Source organism: Triturus cristatus, chromosome 7, assembly GCF_964204655.1.
Source record: "Triturus cristatus chromosome 7, aTriCri1.1, whole genome shotgun sequence".
NCBI classification, from domain to species: Eukaryota; Metazoa; Chordata; class Amphibia; order Caudata; family Salamandridae; genus Triturus; species Triturus cristatus.
In genome coordinates, this window is record NC_140590.1 from 480,296,724 (window position 1) to 480,320,686 (window position 23,963).

Here is a 23,963-nt window from a genome sequence, read left to right on the forward strand (position 1 = left end):
ACTCAGAATATGACTTTAAAATGGTAGAAATAGCTTAGTTCAATGTAGATGGTAAATGCAACACTTTACTCTCAAAGTACCTTGGATGCATCACGCAAAACAAACAAAAGGGTCGCAGGGAAGGTGATGTGTCGGTTCCTTACACGCAAGAACGGTGATGCGTCGGTTCCTTACTTCGGGGGAGGTGAATCGTCGGTTCCTTACTTCAGCGCAGGAGAGGTGATGCGTCGGTTCCTTACCGGAGAGGAGGTGATGCGTCGGGTTCTTTACCACGTGGGGAAGTGATACGTCGGTTTCTTACTGCGGCCCGGTTACGATGCGACCAGATTCGTGCCTCGATGCGATGCAACGATCCGGTGCGATGCGACAAAATGGCGTCTTTGATGCGATGCGACAACGTTGGATGCGAGGAGTCCACGCCCGACGGCCGTGCGGCGAACTCAGTAACTTCTGAGCTGCTACAGGCCCTACGACACACTTCTCCGGTGATGCAACGGCGACATCTGCGGCGGCGACACACTACTCCGGTGATGCAGCGCGCTTCGTTGGTGATGCGACGTGAACAGCTGTGGCGGCGGCACTCTTCTTCGGTGATGCGACGGCAACTGATGTGGCGGCGACACGCTTCTCCTCATTGCGTCGTGCTTCCAGCTCAAGGCGACAAACTGTTTCTAGAGGTCCTGAACAGCTGCAGGCACCTCTCTGTAGGTTAGAATTCCCAGCAAGGAAATTCAGGGGGAGCTGGTGGTGAAGTCTTTGTGTCCCTGAGACTTCAGACAGGAGGCAAGCTCAGTTCAAGCCCATGGAGAGCTTCCTCAAGATGACAAAGCAAACAGCAAAGTCCTTTTCTCCTTTCCTTGGCAACAAGTAACCACTGCAGGCCAAACCCAGACAGCAAACAGCACAGGGGAAGTACTCCTCCTTCAGTTTCTCCGGTTTCTTCTCCTTGGCAAAGGTTCCTCTTGATTTCCCAGAAGTGATCTAAAGTTCTGGGGTCTGGGTCCCCCTTTTTATACACCCAAATCCTTTGTCTCTGAAGGCAGAGAGTGTCTGTACCTAGTCCAAACCAGTTCTGGGTGCATTCTGCCTGTGCAAAACTTTTTTCTTTGTCAGTGTGAGCCAGGGTCATCAAACGCACCACAGGAGGTGGAGCCAGCATTGTGGAAGGCAGGCACAGCCCTATTCAGGCCCAGGGGCTACTCCTCCCACCACTCCCAATGCAGATAGGTCTATTCAGCCTTACACTGACTCGCCCTGTCTCCTGGAGCCACCCCAGCCCCTGTCACTCACAAACCAGACATGCAATACACAACCTAGCAGAGGCAGGCTGGATGGTTAGGTAAGAAAATACCTACTTTCTAAAAGTGGTATCTTCAAACACAGAATGTTAAAACCAAGTTTACTAAAAGATGTATTTTATCATTCTGAGTTCAGGCATACTAAATTCGAATTTCTAACTTGTTCCTTGAGTCAGTTAGGATTATAGGATGTTATAATCAAACTGCCCATTCTGGCCTATGGGAGCAGGTAGGCTTGCAATAGTGAAAAACGAAATTTGCTGTAATTTACTATCAGGACATGCCACACACATCAGGGCATGTCCTACCTTTTACATACAATGCCTACCTTAGGGGTGACTAACATGTAGAAAAGGGAAGGTTTAGGGACTGGAAAGTGGGTGCATTTGCCAAGTCGACATGGCAGCCCCAGGCTGCACACAGGCTCTGCAATGGCAGGCCTGAGCCACATTTTACAAGCTGCTTCTGTGGGTGGCACAACCAGTGCTGCAGGCCCACCAGCAGCATTTGATTTACAGGCCCTGGGCACACATGGTGCACTGTACTAGGGTCTGACAAGTAAATAAAATAAGCCAATCATGGAGTCACTAATCCATTCCATCAATTTACAATAGAGAGCATGTGCACTTTAGCAGTGATCAGCAGTGGCAAAGTGCCCAGAGTCATAAAACCACCAACAACAGGTCAGAAAAAATACAGGAGGAAGGCAAAAAGTTCAGGGATGACCCTGCAAGGGCCAAGTCCAACATATTCCATTCTGCCTTTGGGCAAGGCAAGTGTTATGGCACACAACAATTATCCCAGAGCAGCTGTTATTTATTTCGGTCATCATTCTCTCTTTCTTTATGCAAGCTGTGTGCTTGAAGAAAGCCCCAGGCAATGCCTGGAGAGGGTAAAGGGCATGACATGCTCCTTGTTTTTAAATGAGGCATGGGAGGGACCACAAATTAACGCCTCTGCCCATGGGCAAGGCATAGGATGGAATCAGTGAAATATTAAAATAAGATTTCGACCACTTGAGGTAACAGGAACAACTCTTTTATTGGCACCACCTGAGGACACGGGCAGGCAATCGATCACATCATGGTTCCCCACTACAACTATCCCTGATGTCTGATGATGCAACCCGCAGTCTATTGAATGTATCAGTACTTAAAGGGATAATTACAACACATCTTCCTTCACAGAACAGCAAAGAAAGGAAGCAGAAATAATATAGTTGATAACATGAAAATAAAAATAAATAAAATAGCTAAAATCTAAATAAACAAAATGAAACATGAACCTAAATATATAAGAGAACAATAGTGAACAACAAGATAACTTGTAACATGAGGTCATCACATCAAAATGAGATGTACTTGAGATCACAACCTAATAACCACAAAGACATAAAGTCAAAATATAATCATTCAAATATGAAGGGAAATTCCTCCTCCTTTTCTCCAAAGGAAAATGATCAGAATGAGTTTCAACATGAGGGTCATTATGCACAAATGGACTTTTCTGGGCACAAACATAGTCACGAGCTGTAGTGTCATTCCTTGAATTTCCATCATTGCATTTAGACAGTCTTAACATGCTCCAAACATCAACACCATCTAACAATTACAAAATTTTTCATTACTTTAATAATGCGTTTAGGACCAAAAGATTTCGACATACCTTTGGGAGACCAAGTTGCTTTTTTACAAAAACAAAACCCTACATTCCATGAATTTTCTTTCACTCCAGACTTTGTATCATATCTGTGTTTGTACATAGTTTGATCATTTAAAATTTTCTGGTTAGAAACCAAACTTCCATTTCCGCATAACCATAGAGGTGTGAGTTTAGTTCCAGCTAATCTACCTCTAAGTCTTTTCAAAGGAGACACACCACAAACACTGTTAGGGGTATTTCTGTGTGCCCACAGTTTTTCTCTCAAGACAGACTTTAAAGAAATATTTGTTTCCACAGCAGGCGAAGCACTGGCTCTTACCAACCTATTCATGCTCTCAACAAGCCCATTGGCTGGTGGGAAATAAAGTGCAGTGCGATGATGTGTGATCGAAAGATCTCTAAAAAGTTCTTCCTATTCTGAAGATGTAAATTGTACACCATTATCAGTGACAATTATATCAGGAATAACCTCACATACAAAAATATCTTTTAAAAACTCAATGATGTTCCTGGTGACAATCGAACTCATACAACATGCAGAAACCCATTTGGATGTGTAATCCACAAGAACTACAACAAACTTTTAATTAGGTGCCAAAATGTCAAAAGGACCCACAATATCCAAAGCAAGTTTTGTCCTGAGTCGTTCTGGAAGCTAAAATGGTGGAAGAGGGGCTGCTCTTATCTTTTTCGATTTGTCATTATTGGCACAGGAAAAGCAGGGCCCGATTCACAGAACTAACTTAAGATAAAATCCTAAACTTACTGCTTTTGGTATTCACAGAAGTTAGGATTTTGTCCTAAGTTTGACTTAAGACAAACTTAAGACAGACTTAAGACAAACTTAAGACAAACTTAAGACAGACTTAAGACAGACTTAAGACAGACTTAAGACAGACTTAAGACAAAATCCTAACTTAAGTCTGTCTTAAGTCTGTCTTAAGTTTGTCTTAAGTCTGTCTTAAGTCTGTCTTAAGTCTGTCTTAAGTTTGTCTTAAGTTTGTCTTAAGTTTGTCTTAAGACAAACTTAAGACAAAATCCTAACTTCTGTGAATACCAAAAGTAGTAAGTTTAGGATTTTGTCTTAAGTTAGTTCTGTGAATCGGGCCCGCAGTCTTTAACAAGGTCCTCAACTTGATGATCCAGATCAGGCCATCAATAAGATTCTCTGACTTTGGACTTGGTTAAACTGCGACCAAGATTGCCTTTGTGTGCAAGATTGATAATTTTTTGACATAACTTGGAAGGTGGAACTAATCTATCACCTCTATAGAGATTCTTCTAATTAATGTTCAGTTCGTCCCGAACACTCCAGAAACTTTTCGCACATTGAGCAACAAGATTTAATGCAGGCCAACCATTTACTACAAAAATCCATCGCTGTTTTTCTTGATTCATCTTCAGCCAAGTTTAACTCCCACTCTGACTTGTTGAGAGCTGGTTCCTTGACCCACAACACAGAATTGTCCACATTGTTAGTACAAGGTTTGTCAAAAGGCATTCTTGAGAGAAAATCAGCGGAAACATTCTTCAAACCAGGTAAATATTCAACAGTGAAGTTATATTCCCACAAACTTTCAATCCACCTCTTGATCGTGGGTGTGGTGTTTTCTACTTTCCTACATGTGAACATGTGGACCAAAGGTTTGTCATCACTCCTGACTAAGAAAGGTAAACCCCAAAGATAAAATCTGAAATGATTGATGGCCCACATGGAAGCTAATGCCTCACGTTCACCAGAAGACACGGGCAGGCAACCGATCACATCAGGGTCCCCCAGTACAACTATCCCTGAGTTCTGATGATGTCCCCACATTCTATTGAATGCACCATCAGTACTTAAAGGGATAATTACAACACATACCTCACCCCACCCGTCCTTGGGCAGGGTGGGGGTTCCAGTCTACAAGTCTCAAAAGTGCCTGGATCATTCAGTGTCATTCATGTCGCCAACATTCTGTCTCACTACTTCCTGGTGCAAATCCAGTGTATTCCTTTATCCTAATGTTGATAAGTACTACGGTACGTATCAAATCATTGACCCTGCCATCAGTGAGTGCCATTACTGCTAGGCATACAACAAATCATGAATCCTGGCACAGGTCAGCATCATTGCTGCTTGGGCACCATTGATGTTGATTATTGCCTTTGGCCTTTTTCTTGTGTAATTCTTCTTTATGACTTCAAGAGCACAAAAGCAGATGGAATTAATGCTTGCAAATGGATCAGCCCACTGGCAAGCACTTCCATTATGTCACACTAAACAAAGGACTGTCTTATGCAAAGGAGTACTGACTCCGTTACACATGGAAACAATCCATCCTGAACTGTCAGGTGAGCTCCCTTCCAGAAGGGAACACAAGCAACCCTAGTCCTACTTCAGCTTTATTACGCCTAGTTAAAGAGATATAGCTGGATCCTGTGGCACAGTGAACAATAGACTCATGTCTGGGCATACCACCACCAACTAAGCACGTTATATCATGCACACAAAATAGGATGGGAGGAATGCTTGCAAGTAGTGCAAACCACTGGCAAATGCTCTTTCGCAAATGGAAAACTTTTGGATTTGCCCTTTGGAAATTCAAAAGTTTTCTATTTGCGCATGCAAACGCATGAATGGTAGTCGGCAGACTGTCATTCCTGTGTTTTTAGTCAATTACAGAGGGTCCCAAATTGTGACCTGCTTAAGTACCATTTATTATGCATATCTTTCTGTAACTCAGCGAGAATGGTGATTTTGCAACATGACCTAGGACTATATAGGACCCTTTGCAAATCCGAGTTTGTCGACAAAAATTCAGTGCAACCCCTTTTAAGGTCGAGCCTGGGCAGCGAATGCACTGCTCTGCGAGGTATGCTGTATTGAGGTATGGGATAGAAGCTCTGCCCATTTCCTACCCATCTTTTCAATTGGCCTCTGTTACTGTCCTTGCGAAATCGTTGCTTTTTGCTTTTCATTTGTGAATAGGCTTAATACCGACTAGTCTGCATTTGTAACCTCCCATAACGACTTTAGTTTTTACTTGTGTTTTTATACGGTCCGCTTTATAAGTCAGTGAGCACTATTTTGTTGAATGATCTTCCCCTTTTCCACCCATGACATAGCAGCACAATGCACACTTTTAGTAAAGTATTTATTTAAATTACAGAGCGATCCACTTAATCTATAGCGGCCGCGAATATTTAATTATTTAATTTACGACGCGGTCCGCTTTCACTTTAGCAGTCGTTCTTATTTAGTTATTTATTTTATAGCGTGTGCCGCTTTCACATTAGCGGCCGTGCTTAACGATTTATTTAATTAACAGCGCAGACCGCTTTCACTATAGCAGCCGTGTCACACAACCTTTCTTAATTATTTTTTTTATTTTCATTTTGGGTGAAAGAGCTCCATATGAGCTTTCCCTTTAATGTTGTCCGTGTTCCTTTCTTTAGACGTTGATCACTGTAACCTGAATACGCGAGCAGTGTCTAAAGAAAGGGGCATGGCCTTCATTAAAGTGGTCTCGTATTTGCGAGAGTTTATGCTATTGGCATTAAAAATAACAATGCCTTTTGCATATGTGTTGCTTATAAAACACTTAAATCAAAGGCATTCTCATTTACAATGCCAATAGCTTAAGCGCTTGCAAATGCGAGACATATTGCATTGAAAATGCTTGTTTTGAACATGCTCATAGTGTATCAGGTCATAAGTCTGCTGTTTGCACTGACAGGAGTATAAAACAGATGGCTAATCTGCCAAAGCTAAGCAATACCTGTGCTGAGATAATCTAGTGAAACCTGTTACTACTGCAGTCTGTGACAAGTGAGAGACAACTCTGATTTGTGATGTGGAGCAGGCCTGGACAGGGGATAGGTCACTTTAAGGATGATGTTGGGTCCTTGGAGGAGGCTTATAGGCAGGGGACCCTTCACCTTAAACAGGACGGTTAGTTTAATTGTGCGTGTTAGGGCCTAGATATTGGTGCAACATAATTTTATTAGAAAGGTCGGGTTTGAGTAGTGCGGGCGGGTGCACCATGTAAGGAGAGCAAAGTCAAATCAAGCTCTCTGTGCGCTATGCGCAGTTTGGAGAGACAACCTGACAAGGCCTGGTGTACGTGACCAAGTTGGGTCGGTTAGGTGCAGACGGCGTCGGGTGGAATGGGGGCAGCCATGGCGTCCTGCGTGCCGCCTCAGAGGAAATTGCCAGGGCGCTGCACACGCAGCAGGGGCCCGACCCCTGTGTCAACTCCGCTTGCAGTCAAACGACGGAAAAATAGTCCAATTGCCGCCGTTACCGGCAAACCTGAGGTGAGGACTTAGTGCCTGTTGAGCGTGGGTAGTGCAATGAACCTGCTTTGCAGGAGCGTGAGCTGCCTGGATCCCTTGATACTGCTACAACAGGGAGTGGTGCTATGGAGGGGCAGATATGTAGGAATGGCCATGAGGCTGTTGCAAGCCCCACAGTGGGGCATCTGGAACCCCCTGGCTCTCCTGTCAGACAGGGAACCACCAAGAAGAGGAGGGGGGACCCGCTAGTGGAGGTAGACAGTGGCATTGTGGGACCTGTAGTCCCTGGGGTGTCTGTGGGGACGCGCACAACCAAACTGGGTTGGGGCAGTGTCAGCCAAGTAGGTGGCAGGAGGAGATTTAGAAGCGCCTGCTTCCCAAAGACACTGAGGACAGATGGGAGAGACTGTGTAGGGAGAGGAACGTTGCCCTGGAGCAGGGTCATGTAGAAGAGAGCCAAGGTCATGCATGCTGGGGGATTTTGGGGGAGCTGGGGCCCGCGCCTAGGTCAGCACAAAGAAAGTGGCAGTCTGAGTGGCTGGCAATGCCTGAGGTAAAGAGGGCTGGTAACAAAGGGGGTGAGGAGGCAGAGGCCAGGGCAGGAAAGGCAATAAAGGACAAGGGAGGGGATGACAGTAAAGGCGGCAAGTAGCACACGAAGAAAATCACATACATGGGATTAGCAATGCCTTTGGAGTCTCACATATCCAGCAAGACTAAGAATGGGATGTGGAAACACAAATACTTTAATGTATTCAGGTTGCGCCATAGGGATATACAAGCTAAGGAGGGTTATAAGGTGGAAGAATGGGAGCTGGTGAGACAGCCCAGAGTGCCCATTAACGTGGAAAATTGGTCGTCAACCTTCCTAATGTACGCCATTATATACTGAGAAGCATTTGGACAGGGCGATTGCCTTATGCAGATACATGGATATTATAAGGAAGGCTCGGATATAATTTGGGGGTATGTGCAGTTGAGCTATGATGAGTAGTTTGGTGCCCGAGTGAGAATCAATCCAGAAAAGCCTAGAGGGGGAAGTAGATTCAGCATTTTGACTACAGTGGATGTCTTCCACGCAACCGCCGGTGACAACACACATGGCGAGTTGACTGCCAGTCACGTATTGGTCTTTTCAGCAGTGCCCCGCCCAACTTGCGGTGGGTTATGGACCAACAAGTAAAGGAACCAATGTGGGGGCGTGCTGCAACTTTAACAAAGGTTAATGCTCTCGATGGTTGCGTAAACTTAAACATGTGAGCTCCAAATTTGGGTGAGACACTCAATCATGCAACATTTCACATTGGCAACCCCCACACAGAAGAGGCAGCCGCCACCAAGGTGGGGGGCACCAGCTGTCTTCAAGGGCTCCTACGCCAGTTAGAGTAGAGGAATTGGCCCCATTGCTGCAGAGCTACCCAGATAGGGAGACTGCTTTGCATTTGGTATGGGGTATCACATATGGTTTTCGCTTGGGATACCAGGGACTATGGGGACACAGGTGGGCAGTTAACCTACAATTGGCAAATGCCTTGCTGCGGATGGTGTCTGCTAAGTTGGATGAAGAAGTGGCTGAAGACAGGATAGTGGGTTCCTTTCTATGACACATGCCATACATGATTATATCACCCCTGTGGATGGTGTTAAGGACAACAGAGAGGAATTTCAGGATGATTCATCATTTATTTTTGTCCGGACAGAGTGTCTGTGAATGATTTCAGTGCCGCTGAAGACACAGAAGTGGTGCAAGCGACGGTGCATGATACACTGCGTTTAGTCCGCCAGTGCGGGAGTGGGGCAGAATAGGCCAAGTGTGACATCAAACTGGCCTTTCGTCTCTTACCATTCAGCCATCTGACTTCTCCTACCTGAGCATACAATTTGCAGATGCCATCAATGTTAATAGGGTTTTGTCCATGGGCTGTGTGATTTACTGTGCCTTGTTCGAAGCAGTTAGTACGTTCTAGCAGTGGGTTTTTTCGAGGAGGAGTGGTCACAAGGCAGTGTCTCATTAATTGGAATATTTTTTGTTTGTTGATCTGAAGAACTCAGCAGAGTGCTTTGTCACATTTTGTGGAGTTGGCAGGGGAATTTGGTGACCCATTAGCAACTGAAAAGACTGAGGGGCCTGTTTTGAGTTGGATATGCAGAAATTGGTGGCACGACTGCCGCAGGTTAGGGTCAAGGAGATTTGACAATGTTTGGATGAGGTGATTGTGATGAGGAGTCTGGAGTTGCAGAAAATACAAAAACGTTTGTGTTTCTTGAACTTTGCCTGCAGAGTAGTCCAGGGGGCAGGACTTTTTGCCCTAGACCGGGTATGGCTATGTCTGGGATGAGTTTGCGCCATCACAGGGTGTGGATTTCGCTGGCAGTGAGAGCAGATCTATGCTTTTGAAGGACCTTTTTTGGAGGTTTTCAATGGTGTGTCTGTATTGTTCCTGTATGACGATACAGTTTAGCAGGTGCAAAAAAAAAAAATCAGATGCTGCTGAGGTGCATGGTTTTGGGACTTTTCTGGGAGGGGAGGTGGTGTACCAAAACATGACCTGAGCTTTGGCTGCAACAGGGAAAAAGCATTGCTTTTTTAAATCTTCCCTTTGGTTGTGGCTTGTTGGTGTGGGGGGAAGTTGGCCAACAGAATAGTGATATTCAATGTGGATAACATGACTGCAGTAGATTTGGTGAACACGCAGAAGGCCTAGGATCGCAGGGTGCAGCGCTTATCGCGACAGTTTATGTTGAAATGCTTACAGTTGAGCATTGTTTTCCGAATGGACCATCTACCTGGGGTAAACAATGATGTAGCAGAGTCCTTATCTAGTTCAGAGTGGCACAGATTTCGTCAGCTGGCACCAGGAGTGGAGGACAGGAAGACACAGCTTCCGCATAACATTTGGGCATGATTGATTGATCTGGTGGAACACTCCTTAGAGTCTCAGCGAGGAAGAACTATCAGCTGTCTTGGAGGGAATTTAGGAGTTTTGTGCAGAGCTTGCAGATGGTGACAGATCAGGAGCAAGGCAGCAAGAAAGGGAGAGTAATCAGTTTTGTTTTGCACTTGATTGAGAAGGGTCTATCCCCTATGACTATCTCTGGTAAACTGGCTGAGGTTTCCTTTTATGGCAAACTGTACTGGGTAGGGCACCCGACGCAGAGTGAAGATTCTGCAAGGCTGGGGCAGAGTGAGGGGTACAGAGTCTAGACTGATGGTGGCCATTCCGTTTAAGTTGTTGCTACGCTTATTGAAATTGTTACCAGTATGTTAGTAGGACTGTTTAGATGTGGTGGTTTTCAAGTTATGCATGCTGTGGATGTTCTGTGGGGCATTTAGGGTTGCTGAGTTGCTGGGATCAGGGTCGAAGGGTAGAGTATAGCATAGCGAGATTGGGTTGGAGCAGCGGCAGGTGAAGATCTGGTTGAGAAGTTTCAAGACTGATCAAGCGAGGAGGGGTGGATGGGTGTGGCCCCATAAAGGGGGCAGCCAGGAGGCTTGCCCTATGCGGTAATGGCGACAGTTTTTGTTGTAGCCTGGACTCAGGCAAGGTGAGATTTTCTGTCATGAAGAGGGACGGAGGGTTGCAACTTTCCATCTTCTGCCGGTGTGGTGCAGGGCGCTGCGACAGTTGGGTATGGACCTAACCAGGTCCGGGACGCATTAGTTCTGAATAGGAGAAACCATGGAGTGGCACGGATTGGGTGGGATTGAAGTCGCATTCATCGAATTGGTCATTGGAAATCTAGGTGCTGTGAGTGCTACGTGCTCAAATAAGGGGGCAGAATAACTATTGGGGGGGGGGTAGCCAGGGGCAAGAGCACTACTAACATTTTATTTTTCATCATAGGGTGTGTAAAGTGTCCTCGGTTGAGTAAGTTGGTTACAGGGATTGTAAGACATTCTTTTGTGCGATGGACAGCTAAGTACACGGATCAGCAGATCTATGGACAAAGCCTTGGACTACCCAGTGGCAGGCATCCGGTGATATGGTGAGGAAAGAGTGGGATGTAATAGAGCAACATTTTGCCTTTTTAGCCCACCTAGTCATGCAACTGGGGAGCCTACACATGCTGATTATATGCTAGGGAGGAAATGATTTGGTTAAGTTGTCTGGTTTGGCATTGCTGTAGCACATGAAGGAGTGTCCTCAGCTGATCAAGGGGCAATTTGCTGGAACATGCCTGCTGTGGACAGAGATTGTGCCTAGGATACACTGGCGGGGGGCTTTGATGTATCATGCCATTGACAAAGCCAGGAGAAAGCTCAACAGAGCGATGAGGGATTTTTTGTATGACATCTGACATCAAGGTGATCTCTCATGGTGACATTAAGGAGGAGGATCAGAATTTGTTTCGCAATGATAGGGTGCATTTCTCTCAGTTTGGGGATGCATATTATTCAGAAGAAATACAGGATATGCTGGGAAAGCAAACGGTGCCCTGAGAAGGGGGATGCCAGGAAAACACCCTATGGGGTTCTTCCTGGTTGGCGGTAGTTTGGGGGGATGGTGAGTGAGATGTGGGTGGAGTCAAACCTCAGGGGGGGTGGAACCACAGGGGAGACAAAGACAGGCTTAGCCAGTCTCCCCCCTGGTGGATTCATGAAGTGGAGCAGGCCGGGACATGGAATAGGCCAGTTTAGGGGTGTGGGTGGGTTCCAGGAGGAGGTTTATAGGCATAGGAAGGTAAAGGGTAGGCTTCTTTTGGATGACTCCTTCACCTTAGGCAGGGAGGTTAGTTTAATTGTGCCACCAATCCACCAGGCAGATGAGGAGTCAGTGAGGGGGACAGTGGCCTAGTTCTGCCACAGTAGGACATGGTTAGCAAGCATACTTTATGGTAGTTTGGGGGATGGTGAGTCAGATGTGGGCGTAGCCAACCCTTGAGGGGAGGATGGGACCACAGGGGAGGGGAAGATGGTTTCTGGTACTTTGCAACAGGAAGACTAGGCTACATTGGAAGATATCTTGTAGGGTAAATGAGAGAAAGACTGAGGGAAGGTAAGAAAGGGGAAAGGACTATTGAAAGAATGAATTACGTTATTGAGTGTTTGAAGAAGTTGAGGTTTATGTTAAGTTAAAATGAAATTATTATATTAATGCTCACCTGTCCTAATAAAGTGGCCTTTTACACTTCATCCTGGAGTGGCGTGTGGTTATTTCACGATGTCCATGGGCTATGGGTAACCAGTGTAATTCTCTCAAGTGATTGGAGTTAGGGCAGTGGAGACTAGTGAAGCTTGAAAGTGGTGAGACTGGGCCTGTATTTCTATTTCCTAACTAGCAGCAGCACCTTTCCTGACTACTGCCTGTGTCTCTGAGACATGCTCGTATGTCTGTGGGCAATGATTGCGCTATGAAAACTTAAAAATAACAGGTGTAGTATGCCTGTCATCCACGATCTAATCTTATTCTCCATAAATTAAGTCACAGCAGTAGATTTTGATGTCAGAATGATTAGAAACCCATTTAATGGCTCAATTACATAGTGTGAAACTGGAAAGTCTGGGGCCAATCCCAGCAGCACTGCTTCACCAGACTGAGTTATCCTAGGAAGATACTTTATTTTGTCCATCTCCTTTTTGTTTATTTTCACTCATGAGAGTACCATCAAACATGTGAGATTGGTGGGTACCATTGGCAGGGGCCCTCTAGGCCCCCCCCATTGGGGGCCCGGGTCTTCCTTCACCACGACATATGCTCCTTGTTTATGGCAGTATCGGGGGGAGAGGGTGGGTGTATGTATGGGGACTAATGTTGGAATTGTTTCAGTTTCTACACATGCGCAGACACATTGCACAGATTTCGAAACTTCAGTTCTAAGGATCACTCATATAGATGCTGGATCACAACACCGGAATACGCTTCCCTACTCGGGGACCTGACCGTGGTATCCTGGAATGTCAGGGGGTTCCTTAATAAAACTAAAAGCGCTGCTATTCTGCGCCAGGCTAAGCGATATGAGGTGGACATCCTACTTCTGCAGGAGACCCACCTACTGGGCACCAAGACTCCCTGCCTGGCCATATTCGGGTATCATACAATATATCATGCAGGGTTCACCAGGGGATCTCGAGGGACGGTCATTCTCATACACCACTGTGTCCCCTTTGTTCATATAAAACACAGGGAGGATCCAGGGGGAAGATACGTCTTATTAACAGGCACATTACATGGAGAACTTATTAACATAGGCAGTATCTATGCTCCCCCTTTATTAGGGAATACCTTTGTAGACAGGATCTCTCGGTTATGGGGAGAACTCCCAGAGGGCTTGACCCCCTGGGAGGGGACTGGAATGACGTTATGTCACCGCCAGACAGACAGCGTGGGTCCGAATGTGATACCCTAGCAGGTATATCCAAGCTAAACCTCCTAGCCACTACACTGAGATGGTTGGACATCTGACGTGAATATCATCCCGCCAAACTGAACTACACATACATTTCCGCTGTCCACGGTTCCGAGTCCCGATTGGACTATTTCTTTAGACCGCACATCTACATCCACAGGTTCTCCCATGTGTCCCATCTCCCCAAAGGGCTATCAGACCATTCCCCGGTCACTCTCAAACTCCATGTCCTCATGGCACCTTCAGGACCCCGATTACCAGGAGATGTTACCAGGGAAGTCTCAGAATATCTTGATGCTAACATGGCCTCAGTCCATTCAAAGGTATCCTATGGGAAGCCTTAAAGCCCACAATTCGCAGGGCTGACATTAGTCACCACACGACTGAGAAACATAAACGCTTAGCGCAATTGGCTGACCTGATGTCCCGCCACTAGGCCATCGCGGCGGGACTCATCCTTGACCCCAGTCCTGTCCTCCAACGCAATCTGCTGCAGACACAACAACTTATACAGCATCACCTTATGGGCAAGGCCAAAGAAATCTGGCTGGCATCACAGCATTGGATATACCAGTGGGGGGACAAATCAACCAAAATGCTGCATAGGCTATGCTAGGTAGATAAGTCCCCCACCAACATCCCAGTACTCCGTGGCACAGACGGAGCTCTAATTCATCCCCAGTGGTAGTCACCGGGGAATTTGCACACTATTTCTCTGCATTATATGCACATTAGGAGCAGCTTTCAGCTGCTTTGATAGCTGAATTCCTAAGAGATATTCCCCCCCGACGAATCACTGACCAGGTGCGCGATCAGCTGGATGCCCCCATTACAACAGATGAACTAAGTGCTGCGCAAATCGCTATGCACCCAGTGCGGGCCCCCGGTCCCAATGGATTTTCTATTTAATTATTCCCCTCATATGCACACATTAGGCCCACATCTACTGAGGGCGATACACGATGCCCTCGATCAATTCATACTGCCCCAAGATTGGCGGTACGTGGAGACTGTCCTCTTTCTCAAGCCAGATCACCCCACGGAAGATCCCTCCTCATATCGTCCTATCGCCCTTATTAATTTTGCACCCAAAGTTTTGGGCAGGACCCTTGCAGACCGCCTGCGGACCTGCGTAGAAGATCTGATCCACCTGGACCAATCCGGCTTTATGCCCCACCGGGCCACCTGTCATAATATTCGACAGGTTCACAGTGCCATGGCAACGGCCTCAGAGCTAGGGTACCCTGCGGCCATATTGCTAGCCGACATAGACATGGCGTTTGATTCCCTCAGCTGGGAGTACCTCTTCAAACTCTTCGAAGCCATCAATTTTGGTCCGCGCTTTCTGGCATATATCCACTTGCTTTACACAGACCTGACGGCCTCGGTCCGCATAGCGGGGCATCAGTCGGTCCTCTTCCCGATCCACACGGGAACAAGACAGGGTGGACCCCTATCCCCGCTTTTATTCGCCCTAGCAGTGGAACCCTTAGCAGCATGGGTGCAGAGTGACCTGGTACTCTGGGGCTTTGAATGGTCACGATCGGACCGCATAGCGCTGTTTGTGGACGATGTTCTTTTCTTCTTGACTGACCCATGCATCTTGGAACCATGAAACCATGAATCCTACATATCCTCCGTATGTTCGGAGAGACTACTGGGCTTCATACTATTCCCTCCAAATCATTATTATTTCAGTTTGCGGGGACCAGGGACGTGGAACCTGGGAAACGCAGTTGTCTCATGCATTTGTGAGCTTCAAATATCTAGGCATCTTCATGTTGCCCTGCCCAAGACTTCGTGGGCACACAATATCAACCTGCTTATCGCTAGTCTCAGGAACAAGATAGCTATATGGTCCTCCCTTCTGCTTTCACTATTTGGGTGCTCAGCAATATTCAAAATGGTTTCTCTACCCAGAATTCTGTACAGGCTGCAGAATTCCCCCTATCACGCACCGCAAACCTGGTTCGCACAAATCATTGCTATACACAATAATTCCTATGGAATGGTAGGGCAATTCGGGTAGCGCTGCGTACGTGTACACAATCAACATACTGCGGCGGCATCGCAGTCGCAGATGTATATGCATACTATGCGGCCTCCCACTTACTAATCATGAATGAATGGTGGTATAGTTCCCCAACCGGCCCAGCATTTGCGCTCGAACATGTGGCAATGGAGGGTGTGCCCCTTCTTCAACCCCTATACAGTTCACGGAACATAGACTTCCTACCGCCTGTTGTAGAACAGTGGTGGGGCACTGGAGACATACAGTCGGACAGATGGGGTGGTGTGGCCACCTGACTCAGGCGACACCACTGTGGCATGGTACATACCTGCGCCCGGTGACGGCCCTAACGGGATTCCGTAATTGAGACCTGGTGGGTATATCTACTTTGGGAGACGTAATGCAGGGCACTACTCTAAAATCGATTCAATGACTACAGGAGAAATTCCAGCTGCACAAGACACAATTCTACAAATACCTCATGCACTGGTCCCCCTGATTCTTTCTCTGGATACCCTGCTCGAGTTTCACCCCCTTGAGGGACGCCTTTTAATAGGAGACCTCGGTGCACATAAAATCTGCCAGATCTATCAAACATTGACGACACACACTCTGACAACAATGCACAAAACTCGAGGGGCATGGCAAGACGACATACCAGATCTGACTGATGACGACTGGGCGGAAGCCCTAGCTGGCGCCAGGGCGCTGCAGTGTCATCACTCTACCGTCTTATACAATTTAAGTACATACACCGTGTATATTACACACGATCCCGACTTTGGAAGATGGGCGTTATTCAGTCCCCCCTATGTCTGCGATGTGAGTGTGAAGAGGGGACTTTCATGCACACAGTTTGGAGATGTACTGCACTGCAGCCATTCTGGCAAAAGGTCTCATCTTGTCTGGGCATGGTATTATCATGGGACCTCCCATTTGGCCTGAAGCTATTCCTACTTCACAGTACTGATGGGATAGGAGGGAACCGGTACAAACAGCACCTATTCTTTTTGGCCCTCACTATCGCTAAGCGTGACATTGCCCAGGTGTGGAAGGGGACGTCTCCTCTGACGATAGATGGTGGAGAAAGGACATGGATAGATGTATGGGTTCAGAGATTGCTGTGTTCCAAGCCCGAGACTGCCCACAGAAACACAGGAAAATATGGTCCCGCTGGGCGACATATCGGGGCATAGATTTACCTCCTATTCAGTCCCAAGACCACTGATAAGAATTACCCCCGCCCACCAATGACTATTGTACAACCTACATCACAACATGTCATTGTGTGAGCTAGCATTCAGGCACATTTTATTAGACTTCTGGGATCTGGGATTATCTGCAAGTTCGGGAGGAGTTGCAAATGTATGCATATTAAGGTACTTTTGATTTATCTCGTCTCCAAAATGCAAAATTAGGACCACGGCCCGTATTGTACCAAGAAAACCCAATAACATATGTTATTTAAAAAAAAGTGTGAGATTGGGATGTGTGCTGTACACTGTCTAGTTCACTACTAGAATAATCAGTGGGTCAGGGCAGGCATGTTTCTGAAGTGTTTAAAAATGCTCACTTTCAATTAATACCTTTCAACGCAGTGGTGTTACAAAACCTGAAGGGGCCCCCCTGTAAAGTACATGCAGGGGGCCCCACACGCTCCTGATCCAGTCCGAAGCTTTCAGGCCGGGGCCTGCCGTCGCCAGAGGGGGCCCCTGGAGCTCGGAGGCTGAGAGGGCCTTTGTTGCGCCCCTGTCTCAACGATGAGATAAAACTTGATGTAATCTTGCTTTAAACCTGTGAGCCCAGCGAGTCGCCCTGACTGACTCGCTTCCTCAGCAAGGCCGGACTGGCCAGCCGGGCAAGCGGGCAATCCCCCAATCCCCCGGGGCTCTGCACGTAGTTTTTTCTGCTCCACTAACGGTAACACGGGTGGGAGGCTGCAACTTCTACTGCAATCATTTCAGGGCACTGTCTGGGCAGGAGCCTAGACTTCACTCCACTCCTTGCAGCATCAGTCTGCTGGAAGTGGCGCTGAAACGAGGTACCTGACTAAATACAGCGTGGGAAACAAATACCTCAACCCTGCACAGTGTGTCTCTTCAAAACTGATGATGCACTGCGCTGACTCCATTTATCTGCTTCCTACCTGCAGCCTCTACCCCAAATTTTCCCAATTCATCACAGAGTAGGGTGGGGTATGTGGTGCACCCTGACCCCACCCCACCCTGTGATAAGTTGGGAAAGGGTGGGGTGGCAATGGTCTCCACTTCTTGACTGGCGTGAAGCCCCGGCGCTCTAGGGCTTGTGACTGAACTTCGCCACCACATCTTCAGCGGTTGGATATTAGTCCTCGAGGACATGGCTTTGCCGAGCTGATTATATCACAGTCCTCAGGGCTGTGAGATCATCATCCAGGCAAACATTGTAGCTTTGCAGGCGTTTGGTGGGAGACCGAGGTGAGTGCGGTCGTTCCAAGTCAGCAAGATCCAGTGAGTGTGCTGCATGTGTTTAAATAAGAGCGGAGCACCGTGAGTGCAGTGCACTGGTATTTGCACAAACGGATTTTATTTTGACCAGCCCTGGGAGAAAAGAAGAAGGGTGGAGCTCCCTGGCCTTCAATTACCAGACGGCCATGAGATAGGGGTGCTTCTTTCTAGTCATAGAAAGGTCTGTACCACAGCATTTTGTACTAAATGAAATTTATGCACAAAGTTGGAGGGTAAAACCACCAGTAATTAATTACAGCAGTCCAGCCTTAATATTATAAGGGGTGAGACCAGGGTGCCTATCACGATCCGGCAAAAACCGGGTACGAACCGTCGGACGGAGCATAATCTCCGCCCGACGCGTACCCGGTCGTCAATTTTTACAAACAAGGAATTACGATTCGCACGGGTACACCATTACCGTACGATTCGTAAAAAAGCCCGACCGAACAAAAAACACCTACCAATGCGATCCGTGAAAGCGCCGACCTGACGTCGGGACGCTCGCAGCCAGCCATTCACGACCCAGGAATCACGATTCGCACCGACGTCACCCCGCACGGTGAATATTTTGCGGCAGCCAAAAACTGCCGGGAAATCAGGACGACGCAAACAAGGACCACCAGTACGCGACGGACAGACGACGCCGCGAACAAGGAGGACCAGTACGCGACGGACAGACATGGACCCGAACCTACGAGTCATCCCTGCCCTCATAGCAGTACACCTCCTCTACAGGTGACGACGCAGACGCCGCAGAAGGTCAGAATAACTAAGGGAGGGGGGAAAGTGGGGTGGGGTGGGGGTGGCACGACCAAGGCAGGCCACAAAACAACCACATAAGTCACACACCACACATGGCCTGGACATACCTGACTCCCATGCCCTGGTCACCACGAGGGGGTGGGGGCGTGTCCTGATAAGCCAGCGACCGCCACAACGGAAGTCCGTCACCACGCGAACCGGCAACACAACCAGACAGGTACGTCCCGTACCCACGCCTGAAGAGCGTGGGTACGAGTCGGACCACGCCCACACACGTCACCCCAACAATGGCTGGACGGATCGCACCCACGTGGCAAAGGCCTGGGTACGGGCCGCACAAACATCACATAGCGTGGGGACGGATATGTACGGACCCTACCCCCACCCCGTATGCAAGGAGCGTACCCCCCATGCCAACAGTGTCAGTACGACCCGTACCCCCACCCGCGGACATACGGAGCGTACCCCCACCCCAACAGTGTAAGTCCGACCCGTACCCCCACCCGCGAATGCAAGGAGCGTACCCCCCAGCCCAACAGTGCAAGTACGACCCGTACCCCCACCCGCGTATGCAAGGAGCGTACCCCCCATGCCAACAGTGTAAGAACGACCCGTACCCCCACCCGCGAATGCAAGGAGCGTACCCCCCAGCCCAACAGTGTAAGTACGACCCGTACCCCCACCCGCGAATGCAAGGAGCGTACCCCCCAGCCCAACAGTGTCAGTACGACCCGTACCCCCACCCGCGAATGCAAGGAGCGTACCCCCCAGCCCAACAGTGTAAGTACGACCCGTACCCCCATCCGCGAATGCAAGGAGCGTACCCCCCATGCCAACAGTGTCAGTACGACCCGTACCCCCACCCGCGGACGTACGGAGCGTACCCCCACCCCAACAGTGTAAGTACGACCCGTACCCTCACCCGTGTATGCAAGGAGCGTACCCCCCATGCCAACAGTGTCAGTACGACCCGTACCCCCACCCGCGGACGTACGGAGCGTACCCCCACCCCAACAGTGTAAGTACGACCCGTACCCTCACCCGCGTATGCAAGGAGCGTACCCCCCATGCCAACAGTGTCAGTACGACCCGTACCCCCACCCGCGGACGTACGGAGCGTACCCCCACCCCAACAGTGTAAGTTCGACCCGTACCCTCACCCGCGTATGCATGGAGCGTACCCCCCATGCCAACAGTGTAAGTACGACTCAAACCCCCACCCACGAATGCAAGGAGCGTACCCCCCAGCCCAACAGTGTAAGTACGACCCGTACCCCCACCCGCAAATGCAAGGAGCGTACCCCCCAGCCCAACAGTGTAAGTACGACCCGTACCCCCACCCGCAAATGCAAGGAGCGTACACCCCAGCCCAACAGTGTAAGTACGACCCGTACCCCCACCCGCGAATGTAAGGAGCGTACCCCCCAGCCCAACAGTGTAAGTACGACCCGTACCCCCACCCACGAATGCAAGGAGCGTACCCCCCAGCCCAACAGTGTAAGTACGACCCGTACCCCCACCCGCGAATGCAAGGAGCGTACCCCCCAGCCCAACAGTGTAAGTACGACCCGTACCCCCACCCACGAATGCAAGGAGCGTACCCCCCATGCCAACAGTGTAAGTACGACCCGTACCCACACCCGCGGACGTACGGAGCGTACCCCCACCACACCAGTGTCAGTAGACTCGTACCCTCACCTCGAATGCATTGTGCGTACCCCCACCGTGTATGTGCCAAGCGCACATATCCTGAAATCGGAGGTGTGTGTGCAGAGTCCACCCAGCAGTGCCCTGAGACAGGAGGGGTGGGTGTGGAGTCCTCCCAGCAGTGCCCTGAGACAGGAGGGGTGGGTGCCCATCACTCCCAGCAGTGCCCTGAGACAGGAGGGGTGGGTGTGGAGTCCTCCCAGCAGTGCCCTGACACAGGAGGGGTGTGTGCAGAGTCCTCCCAGCAGTGCCCTGAGACAGGAGGGGTGGGTGTGGAGTCCTCCCAGCAGTGCCCTGGCACAGGAGGGGTGGGTGCCCATCACTCCCAGCAGTGCCCTGAGACAGGAGGGGTGGGTGTGGAGTCCTCCCAGCAGTGCCCTGACACAGGAGGGGTGTGTGCAGAGTCCTCCCAGCAGTGCCCTGAGACAGGAGGGGTGGGTGCCCATCACTCCCAGCAGTGCCCTGAGACAGGAGGGGTGGGTGTGGAGTCCTCCCAGCAGTGCCCTGAGACAGGAGGGGTGGGTGCCCATCACTCCCAGCAGTGCCCTGAGACAGGAGGGGTGGGTGCCCATCACTCCCAGCAGTGCCCTGAGACAGGAGGGGTGGGTGTGGAGTCCTCCCAGCAGTGCCCTGAGACAGGAGGGGTGGGTGCAGAGTCCTCCCAGCAGTGCCCTGAGACAGGAGGGGTGGGTGCCTATCACTCCCAGCAGTGCCCTGAGACAGGAGGGGTGGGTGTGGAGTCCTCCCAGCAGTGCCCTGACACAGGAGGGGTGGGTGCAGAGTCCTCCCAGCAGTGCCCTGAGACAGGAGGGGTGGGTGCAGAGTCCTCCCAGCAGTGCCCTGAGACAGGAGGGGTGGGTGTGGAGTCCTCCCAGCAGTGCCCTGACACAGGAGGGGTGTAACACATGTGTGTGAGGCCAGAATTATCCACATGCATACTGGCTACAAGGGAACATGTCCCCATGAACTCATGTCAACAGACTCCACACACAAGTACAGTGATCACCAAGGATGCCACGATTGTCGCAGGTGGAGACATGGCCCTGCATGCATGGCCAAAGTAGAAGGGCTCCGTCACACACACAGCTCATGTAGACACAGCTCTGCGCTAAACATTGGGAACACCCTGCAGGGAAGAAAGCTGGGTACACAGAGGAAGGAATACACCCTGGGACAAGTGCACCATGCAGTAACTGCTTACATGAACAAAGAAAGTTAGCCAACACCTTGTGATGGCACACAGATCACAGGGTCCCACCAATGAGCAGTACACTACTACATATCCCACACACCCAAACCCTTACACACCACCCAAAACCATGTAGCAGCCCCACCAACACCAATACCAGCATAGCAGTAGTGTGAAAATGAAAACAAAATTAAGCTTTATTCAGCATGAGCACAATGTCCGTGGATCGCAGGCAGTTCAATCTTCACAAAGCCCATAGGGCAGTCAATGATTCTCAGCTGGATGGGGGACACAGTGGGATGCGTGTCCCCTACCTTGCCTGCACAGTCAAATGGCATCGTCTTCCACACTGGTGAGGGCATCAGGGGGGGGGGAAGCAACAGGCACCGCAGGGACATCAGGGCAAAGGGGCGGCGTTGTGGGTGCAGGGATGGAGGACTCCACCACAGGGGGTGGGTCAGTGCCAAAGGTGGAGGCCAGGATGGCACTACACACCTTTGCAAGGTCATCCAGGGAGTCCCCTGCACCCGAAGGGACCTCAGGCCCCAAGGAGGGGGGGGGGTCAGAGGGATGGGTCGCAGCGCCACCGGGGGAGGGTGGAGACAGGGGGGGAGACTCAACCACCCTGACCGGGGACCTCCTTGACCGCTTGCGTGGTGGTGTAACTGTGGGGCTCAGGGACAGAGCGGCCATGAAGGAGTCCTTGGGGGAGATGTGGCCAGGAGAGCTGAGGGGAGGGGATTTGGAGGGAGTGGACTGGGTGGAATGCGGACTCCCACTATGGCTGCGTGTCACACGTTTGCCCCCCGACCCAGTGGGTGTGCCTACCTCACCCTGTGTGTGCGTGTCAGGAGGAGTGCGGTGGACCTTCCCTGCTGGTGTGGTGCCCGTGTCCGTTGATGTGGGTGCATGCCGACGTCTGGGTGTACGTGTGACAGGCATGGGAGTGGGAAGTGTGGATGGGGCAGGGGTAGGTGGGGGGAGGTCGTGCTGCAGGAGACCCACTGCTGCAGTCAGTGTGGAGTCGATGGACCTCAGCAAGTTGCGTTGGTCAGCCTGCGATGAATGAATGCCCTCCAAGAAAGCCTCGATGTTGGTGAGGGTTTTGCCGTGGGCATGGAGGACATTAAGGATCGCAGCCTGACCAACCTGCAGTTGCCGCTGGATGTCCACAGACTCTGCATTGGCGGCAGCAGTGGAGACAGGGGCAGGGGGTGCGGTGCCTGGCAGGAAGGAGACATGCTGTGACCGGGCACGCTGGGAAGGGACACGAGCAAGTGGGAGGCGGCTGGTGGAAACTGAGGGGGCGGTGCGAGGTGTTGTTCCGCTGTCAGCTGCTGGTGCAGCCTCCGCCCACTCGGAGACATCGTCCCCGGACCTGTCAGCTTCGTAGTCTGATGTGCCAGTCGACAGGTCCTCGGCCACACTCTCCTCCGCCTCTGTCCCACTCGATGTGCCAGACCCGATGTCACGGCTGGCACTGGTGCTCGGTCACTCCGCCTGGTCTGTGTCCATGTCTCCCTCTGTGTCCCCCGACGATGCTGTGGGCAGGGTGGAGAGACAGAAATTATTCAGACACCTGTACACATCTGTCACATGAGTCCAATCTACATAGGTAACATTGCATGGCCTGAAAAGGAAGATCCCTAACATCTACTGAACAGGGTACCGATGTAGGGCATGAAACACACAGTTGGTTGAGCCACCATGCCACTGAAATACCATGGAGAGCATGAGACAATAGCTAAACACAGGAAAAGGAGTCTGACATAGCACCCAGGCCCTGGGGACAATCCAGCACTGCATCTGCACCACACAGCGTTGGCGAAAATACCGATGACCAGGGACCATATCCATGAACTTGAGACACATGCTGCATAGGTAATGCTGAAAACATGCACAACATGACTCGGTCACTGCACATTGCGTGTGTGTCCAGGCACATCACACACTGCCCAGACCCAGCAAGTGGTAATCAGGATTTAACACATAGGCATTGCCCGCCCCAACAAGACCCTACACGAGGCAAATTGTTGAGACACAGGTGGCACCAACATCTCATAGTCTGGGTGATACACACAGGGGCAGGCAAAAAGCAAGATTGGACGCCAAACAGCCAAGGTGCGCCTGTACAAATAATGAGGTACCAGTGCCCATCCTCAGATGAGTATAACAAGACACACAGGCACTGGCAACTGTGAGTATGAAGAAGGACAATC